This window comes from Budorcas taxicolor, chromosome 2, assembly GCF_023091745.1.
Source record: "Budorcas taxicolor isolate Tak-1 chromosome 2, Takin1.1, whole genome shotgun sequence".
Lineage (NCBI taxonomy): Eukaryota > Metazoa > Chordata > Mammalia > Artiodactyla > Bovidae > Budorcas > Budorcas taxicolor.
Genome location: NC_068911.1, coordinates 119,961,703 through 119,970,768, shown reverse-complemented (window position 1 = coordinate 119,970,768; position 9,066 = coordinate 119,961,703). Strand labels below are relative to the sequence as shown.

The following is a 9,066-nucleotide window of genomic DNA, read 5'->3' as shown; positions in this document are numbered from 1 at the left end:
GAATTACAAAGGAAAAGTTTGGTCCATCACTGCCTAGAAATGTTCCTAAGTCATCTTGAGAGATTCTCCAGTGTTATGATCTTATGTTTCAAAATTTTTTTCTTTTTCTTTTAACGATTGTGATTATGTGATTAGTCTCACAGTCGTGTCCGACTCTTTGTGACCCCATGGACTGTAGCCTACCAGGCTCCTCTGTCCATGGGATTTTCCAGGCAATAGTACTGGAGCAGATTGCCATTTCCTTCTTCAGTGGGTCTTCCTGGCCCAGGGATCGAACCTGGGTCTCCTGCATTGTAGACAGACGCTTTACCATCTGAGCCACCAGGGAAGTCCAAAACGAAGTGAAAAAGTGAAGTCACTCAGTCGTGTCCGACTCTTTGCGACCCCATAGACTGAAGCCTGCCAGGCTCCTCCGTCCATGGGATTTTCCAGGCAATAGTACTGGAGTGGATTGCCATTTCCTTCTCCCGGGGATCTTCCCAAACCGGGGCTCAAACCCACGTCTCCCGCCTTTTAGACAGACGCTTCACTGTCTGAGCCACCATTTCTGAAAAGATGAGCTGTTAAGAATGGACTTCGAAGAAGTGAGAATCTTCACAGAGAATTACAGATCGACCTCAACTTATGAGGAGGTTACACTTCTCAAAACCCATCATAAATTGAAAATATCTAAAGTCAAAAATGCATTTCATACTACTAACCTACCTAACCATTGTGGCTTGGCCTATTCTACCTTAAATGTGCTAAGAATACTCACATTAGCTCACACGGGGAGAAAATCATCTAAAACCAAGCTTAATTTATAATAAAATGTTGAAAAACTCATGTGGTTTATTACATACTATATTGAAAGTGAAAGTAATGCTCAAAATTCTCCAAGCCAGGCTGCAGCACTACGTGAACTGTGAACTTCCTGATATTCAAGCTGATTTTCGAAAAGGCAGAGAAATCAGAGATCAAATTGCCAATATCCGCTGGATGATCGAAAAAGCAAGAAAGTTCCAGAAAAACATCTATTTTTGCTTTATTGACTATGCCAAAGCCTTTGACTGTGTGGATCACAATAAACTGTGGAAAATTCTGAGAGAGATGGGAATACCAGACCACCTGACCTGCCTCTTGAGAAATCTGTATGCAGCTTAGGAAGCAACAGTTAGAACTGGACATGGAACAACAGACTGGTTCCAAATAGGAAAAGGAGTACATCAAGGCTGTATATTGTCACGCTGCTTATTTAACTTATATGCAGAATACATCATGAGAAACGCTGGGCTGGAAGAAACATAAGCTGGAATCAAGATTGCTGGGAGAAATATCCATAACCTCAGATATGCAGATGACACCACCCATATGGCAGAAATTGAAGAGGAACTAAACAGCCTCTTGATGAAAGTGAAAGAGGAGAGTGAAAAAGTTGGCTTAAAGCTCAACATTCAGAAAACAAAGATCATGGCATCTGGTCTCATCAGTTCATGGGAAATAAATGGGGAAACAGTGTAAACAGTGTCAGACTTTATTTTTGGGGGCCCCAAAATCACTGCAGATGGTGACTGCAGCCATGACATTAAAAGACCCTTACTCCTTGGAAGAAAAGTTATGACCAACGTAGATAGTATATTCAAAAGCAGAGACATTACTTTGCCGACTAAGGTCCATCTTGTCAAGGCTATATTTTTTCCTGTGGTCATGTATGGATGTGAGAGTTGGACTGTGAAGAAGGCTGAGCGCTGAAGAAGTGATGGTTTTGAACTGTGGTGTTGGAGAAGACTCTTGAGAGTCCCTTGGGCTGCAAAGAGATCCAATCAGTCCATTCTGAAGCAGATCAGCCCTGGGTGTTCTTTGGAAGGAATGATGCTAAAGCTGAAACTCCAGTACTTTGGCCATCTCATGCGTAGAGTTGACTCACTGGAAAAACTCTGATGCTGGGAGGGATTGGGGACAGGAGAAGAAGGGGACAACAGAGGATGAGATGCCTGGATGGCAGCACTGACTCAATGGACGCAAGTCTGAGTGAACTCTGGTAGTTGGTGATGCACAGGGAGGCCTGGCATGCTGCAATTCATGGGGTCACAAAAAGTTGGACATGACTAAGTAACTGAACTGAACTGAACTGAACTGAAAGTGGAAAACATGGTGGCTATATGAGTGCAGAATGTTGCTGAATACATTGCTTACCCTCATGATTACATGGCAGACTGGTATCTGGGGCTTGCTGTCCAGCATCATAAGAGAATATTGTGTATCACAGCATATCTGATAGTCTTGGAAAAGATAAAAATTCAAAACTTGAAGTACAGCTTCTACTGAATGCATATTGATTTTGCACCATCATAAAGTCAAAAAAGCATGTCAGTATCAATTGGGTGTTTTTGTGTTTAGATTTCCTCAGAGTGTGACACAAGTAAGAGAATAGTTGTAGAGGCACATTTAGGTTAATGATAGGCTGTCTTTTGCATGTAGAATAAGTATAGTTCACCTCCCATAAATTGGCTATTTTTGTCAGATGTCAGAAACATTTTCAGTTTGACTCAGTATTCAATCTCTATCAGGAGCCTCATGTCAACATAAAATTTAGGCCTGTTGTTATACTGAAATCTCAGCCGAGGGACTTCAAAATTTTGTGTCCACCATACAGAAAAGGATTTTCTTGTGGGTGTGTGTTTGCCTAGAAATGCCTTGATTTTTGTCAACTTCAAGCAGTGACTACAACAACGTACTTTCATACTTAGTTGTATGGAATTTTGTCTACCTGGTAACAATTATTTTCTGATTTCTTTCCCAATGTTTCTTAGCACAGTGATTTACAAACTGTACCCACCTCCACCCTTAGACAGAAAATGTGTACAGACTCATTTGTAAGACTTGGTAAAATATAGATTGCTGGACCTGAATCCCAGTATGTCTGATTTTGTCTGGACTGGGCCCTGAGAATTGGCATTTCTAGTGCATTCCCAAGCAATGCTGCTGCTGTTAATCCAGGGACGCACTTGGAGAATAATTGTTTTAGAGGACCTTTTCCTTTTCACTGTGGACTTCTGGAAACAGAGGACAAAATACTCCCATTTCCATTCCTGACAGGTAACACATTCCATACTAGATTTTGGGTATGTTTCCATTTCTTAATTCTCACCAAAATTTGGTAAAGCACATACCTTCAATTTTTCATTCAGAATAAGGGATGAAGGGCTGGTAAATTTTTCCTATAAAATTCTTTTCTATAAATAATTGAATATTAATTAGTTTAGGCTGTAATTAGCATATAGTCTCTGTCTCAAAGAATTAGTCATCCTGTCAGTGACAATATATAAACAAGTGGGTATGTCTGTGTTCCAATAAAATTTGACTTAACAGATAATGACATTTCAGTTCAGTTCCCTTCAGTTCAGTCGCTCAGTTGTGTGACCCCATGAGCTGCAGCACATGAGGCCTCCCTGTCCAACACCAACTCCTGGAGCCCACCCAAACTCATGCCCATTGAGTTGGTGATGCCATCCAACCATCTCATCCTCTGTCATCCCCTTCTCCTCCTGCCTTCAATCTTTCCCAGGGTCAGGGTCTTTTCAAATGAGTCAGTTCTTCACATCAGGTGGCAAAAGTATTGGAGTTTCAGCTTAAACATCAGACCTTCCAATGAACACCCAGGACTGATCTCCTTTAGGATGGACTGGTTGGATCTCCTTGCAGTCCAAGGGACTCTTAACAGTCTTCTCCAACACCACAGTTCAAAAGCATCAATTCTTCTGCACTCTGCTTTCTTTATAGTCCAGTTCTCACATCCATACATGACCACTGGAAAAACCATTGACTTGACTAGATGGACCTTTGTCAACAGAGTAATGTTTCTGCTTTCTAATATGCTGTCTAGGTTGGTCATAACTTTCCTTCCAAGGAGTAGGTATCTTAATTTCATGGCTGGAATCATCATCTGCAGTGATTTTGGAGCCCCAAAATATAAAGTCTCTCACTGTTTCCACTGTTTCCCCATCTATTTGCCATGAAGTGATGGGACCAGATGCTATGACCTTCCATATATAATTTATGTGCCATAAAACACTGTTTTTCCTTTGACTTTCTTCAACTCTGTTAAAATATATCTTAATTATCAAGATATTTAAAAAGCAGAGAACAGAACAGGTTAGCCCCACAAATCTTCCTTTGCTCACCTCTAGAATAGATCCTGGTAATCAATGCATCAAATGGGCAATAAGTCACTTTTATATTCCCATGATACAGATGACTATCATAAAGCCCTGCTTCCTTTGTCCTCTAGAGGAAGAGTTTCAAAAGACTCCTGAGAAGATTATTAGAGTGCTAAATCCCATCTCTGCCACCACCCTCCAACTTAGATTCTGAACTATTAGGGCCTGAAGGAGCTGGGATATCTGTATTTCAAACAAACAAAAACATAAAGACATGTGTGATTTTAATACTCAGCGGGTTTAGGGAGTTGTTACCCCTGTAGCATCAAGCTTGTTGCTGGGTAGGGTGAGTCTTTGGTGTATATTAGACATGAAAAACACAAGTTATGACAGAGATATGTTCAATATCAGTAAATTAATATCAGTGTTTCAATTTTATATAAAAAGATTAAATCCATCACTCAATTCACAAGAACTCTTTTATTATCCCTATGTTTTTACCTTAACATTCTAAAAAACCTTGCATAATATTCTTACTTTGCAAATCATTGCATCACCTCTATAACTCTATTTTAGTGTGAACATAAAGTTCCTAAGGAATTTGTACACCAAGTCACCTCATTCAAGGCTGATAAAACATTTTATATTTTCCATCATTTTATATTTTTTGCTGGGACTCTACATTGCAGTACCTTAGAACTGCAATGGAACTAAAAATAAAGTAGATTTAGTTAAAGGGTACCTAGTCTGGGACAGAGAAATTCGGCAGGCAGAATTGATTGAGCAAGTAATTATTTACATCTAAGTGGAATTAAACTGAATCTACCCACTGACTTTTAATCTCCAGTTAAAAGTAGCAAAGGAAAATAGGTTTTAAAAAAATGCCAACCTAAGCTGTGTAGTCGACAATAATTGCGAAATGTGTGGGGAATACTGACAGAAACAAGTTAATCTGACACCATGATTTGAGCTGTGGTATTTTACCAAAAAGGGCAGCTCTGCTGAATAACTTTCTTGAGAGTGCAAGAAAGAGACTGAAGGAACTTGAGGCTAAAAGGTGCATGTCCTTGATATAATGCATTAATTAATGATGGCAAAGTAATCTCATGCTGAAGTATTGCATTATTGTTAAATGTGTTATTATAATTAAATTACTTGTTCTGTGGAGGAGGAAAATGCTCACTCTAGATGTTCAATTAATTGTCATTTTATAAAGCTAAGAGTATCACAGACCCTGGATATCTTAGTGAATATGAGTTGGAGATGACACATGACATTTTTTTTTCCTCAGTTCAGTTCAGTTCTGTCGCTCAGTTGTGTCCGACTCTTTGCGACCCCATGAATTGCAGCACGCCAGGCCTCTGTGTCCATCACCAACTCCCGGAGTTCACTCAGACTCATGTCCATCGAGTCAGTGATGCCATCCAGCCATCTCATCCTCCAGCGTCTCCTTCTCCTCCTGCCCCCAATCCCTCTCAGCATCAAAGTCTTTTTCAATGAGTCAACTCTTTGCATGAAGTAGCCAAAGTACTGGAGCTTCAGCTTTAGCATCATTCCTTCCAAAGAAATCCCAGGGTTGATCTCCTTCAGAATGGACTGGTTGGATCTCCTTGCAGTCCAAGGGACTCTCAAGAGTCTTCTCCAACATCACAGTTCAAAAGCATCAATTTATCGGCACTCAGCCTTCTTCACAGTCCAACTCTCACATCCATACATGACTACTGGAAAAATCAAATCCACCAGCAGGATAAGTTAGAAGTGGCAGTTCAAATCTTATTTAGCAGCCTTTAACTAAGGAAACTGTAGTGACCTGAGTGTAAAGAGAGACTTACCAGTCATAAACATCATTCCTTCTAATACCAAAGTTTTCCCACATAGAAAATAGAGCTAATCTATCTGCTCTTCCCACCTATAGGTGTTAACTGAGAATGAAATACCAACCTAGGAATTTATTATTATTGTTGCTGATGATGTTGTTGTTTTTGCCCTTATGGTAAATTTTCCTGCACTGGGCCTCTTTTGGAGCTTGAGGCCTGGGTACCTTATTTGAGGTAAGATTTCTTTCCTGATAAAGTTCAGTTCAGTTAAGTTCAGTCATTTATTCATGTCCAACTCTTTGTGACCCCATGGACTACAGCACACAAGACCTCCCTGTCTACCACCAAAACCCTGAGGTTCACTCAAACTCATGTCCATTGAGTCGGTGATGCCATCCAACCATCTCATCCTCTGTCATCCCCTTCTCCTCCTGCCTCCAATCTTTCCCAGCATCAGAGTCTTTTCAAATGAGTCAGCTCTTTGCATCAAGCGGCCAAAGTATCGGAGTTCCAGCTTCAACATCAGTCCTTCCAGTGAATACTCAGGACTGATCTCCTTTAGGATGGACTGGTTGGATCTCCTTGCAGTCCAAGGGACTCTCAAGAGTCTCCAACACCACAGTTCAAAAGTATCAGTGCTTTGGTGCTCAGGTTTCTTTAGAGTCCAACTCTCACATCCATGCATGACTACTGGAAAAACCATTGCCTTGGCTAGATGGGCCTTTATTGGCAAAGTAATGTCTCTGCTTTTTAATATGCTCTCTAGGTTGGTCATAATTTTCTTTCCAAGGAGTAAGTGTCTTTTAATTTCATGGCTTCAACAACAATCTGCAGTGATTTTGGAGCCCAAAATAATAAATTCAGGCACAGTTTCCACTGTTTCCCCATCTATTTGTCATGAAGTGATGGGACCAGATGCCATGATCTTAGTTTTCTGAATGTTGAGCTTTAAGCCAACTTTTTCAGTCTCCTCTTTCACTTTCATCAAGAGTCTCTTTAGTTCTTCTTCACTTTCTGCCTTAAAAGTGGTGTCATCTACATATCTGAAGTTATTGATATTTCTCCCAGCAATCTTGATTCCAGCTTGTACTTCATCCAGCCCTGCATTTCTCATGATGTACTCTGTATATAATTTAAATAAGAAGGGTGACAATATACAGCCTTGAAATACTCCTTTTCCTATTTGAAACCAGTCTGTTGTTCCATGTCCAGTTCTAACTGTTGCTTCCTAACCTGCATACAGATTTCTCAGGAGGCAGGTCAGGTGGTCTGATATTCCCATTTCTTTCAGAATTTTCCACACAGTCAAAGGCTTTGGCATAGTCAATAAAGCAGAAATAGATGTTTTTTCTGGAACTCTCTTGCTTTTTCAATGATCCAGCGGATGTTGGCAATTTGATCTCTGGTTCCTCTTCCTTTTCTAAAATCAGCTTGAACATCTGGAAGTTCACAGTTCACATACTGCTAAAGCCTCGCTTGGAGAATTTTGAGCATTCCTTTACTAGCATGTGAGAGGAGTGAAACTGTACAGTAGTTTGAGCATTCTTTAGCATTGCCTTTCTTAGGGATTGGAATGAAAACTGACCTTTTCCAGTCCTGTGGCCACTGCTGAGTTTTCCCAATTTGCTGGCATATTGAGTGCAGCACTTTCACAACATCATCATTCAGGATTTGAAATAGCTCAACTGGAATTCCATCCCCTCCACTAGCCTTGTTCATAGCGATCCTTCCTAAGGCCCACTTGACTTCACATTCCAGGATGTCTGACTCTAGGTGATTGATCATACCATCGTGATTATCTGGGTCATGAAGATCTTTGTTCCATAGTTCTTATGTATTCTTGCCACCTCTTCTTAATATCTTCTGCTTCTATTAGATTTATACCATTACTGTCCCTTATTGAGCCCATCTTTGCATGAAATGTTCCCTTGGTGTCTCTAATTTTCTTGAAGAGATCTCTAGTCTTTCCCATTCTGTTGCTTTCTTGTATATTTTTGCACTGATCCCTGAGGAAGGCTTTCTTTTCTCTCCTTGCTGTTCTTTAGAACTCTGCATTCAAATGGGTATATCTTTCCTTTTCTCCTTTGCTTTAGCTTCTCTTCTTTTCATAGCTACTTGTAAAGCCTCCTCAGACAGCCATTTTGATTTTTTGCATTTCTTTTTCTTGGGGATGGTCTTGATCCCTGTTTTCTGTACAATGTCATAAACCTCCATCCATAGTTCATCAGGTACTCAATCAGATCTAGTGCCTTAAATCTATTTGTCACTTTTACTGTATAATCATAAGGGATTTGATTTAGGTCATACCTGAATAGTCGAGTGGTTTTCCCTACTTTCTTCAATTTAAGTCAGACTTTGGCAATAAGGAGTTCATGATCTGTCTCACAGCTCCTGATGAAGTAAGTTGTGTCAAAAGATAGAGGCTGAGGGGAATTCCCTGACACAGACTGGAAAACTTGTCAAGCCAGTGAAACCACAGTCATCTATGTCCATTGGAAACATGCAGCACCACAGTTTGGGACAAAACCTTTTAGTGGCATGTCATATAGCTAAAATATAAAGAGTTGGAGCCAAAAAATAATGAACTAAAAGTGGAAAATGTACTGCTCATTTCCTTGCACTACTCTTTAAAAGAGCATCGACTGCAATGCATCCATTTACTTTAACTTTGCCCAATGTGCGTTACAGCCCTGATATGTTATAATCTCTCAGTTGTTCCTGACACATTTAACTAACCGCTTCCTCAGATGTGCAAGCATGTAGCCTCTTGGAACGCTGGTCTGGAAGAAGCACAAGCTGCAATCAAGATTGCCGGGAGAAATATCAATAACCTCAGATATGCAGATGACGCTACCCTTATGGCAGAAAGTGAAGAGGAACTAAAAAGCCTCTTGATGAAAGTGAAAGAGGAGAGTGAAAAAGTTGACTTAAAGCTCAACATTCAGAAAACTAAGATCATGGCATCTGGTCCCATCACTTCATGGGAAATACATGGGGAAACAGTGTCAGACTTTATTTTTGGGGGCTCCAAAATCACTGCAGATAGTGATTGCACCCATGAAATTAAAGGACACTTACTCTTTGGAAGGAAAGTTATGACCAATCTAGAA

The 9,066-nt window shown here is 40.3% G+C and overlaps 1 non-coding gene across 1 annotated transcript; it reads right to left on the bottom strand.

The window, feature by feature from the left end:
- Nucleotides 1–255: 255 nt before the first annotated feature.
- TRNAC-ACA (transfer RNA cysteine (anticodon ACA)) lies at nucleotides 256–328 on the bottom strand. Its single transcript has one exon. It is a non-coding gene; the product is annotated as a tRNA-Cys (tRNA).
- Between the last annotated feature and the right edge of the window lie 8,738 nt (nucleotides 329–9,066).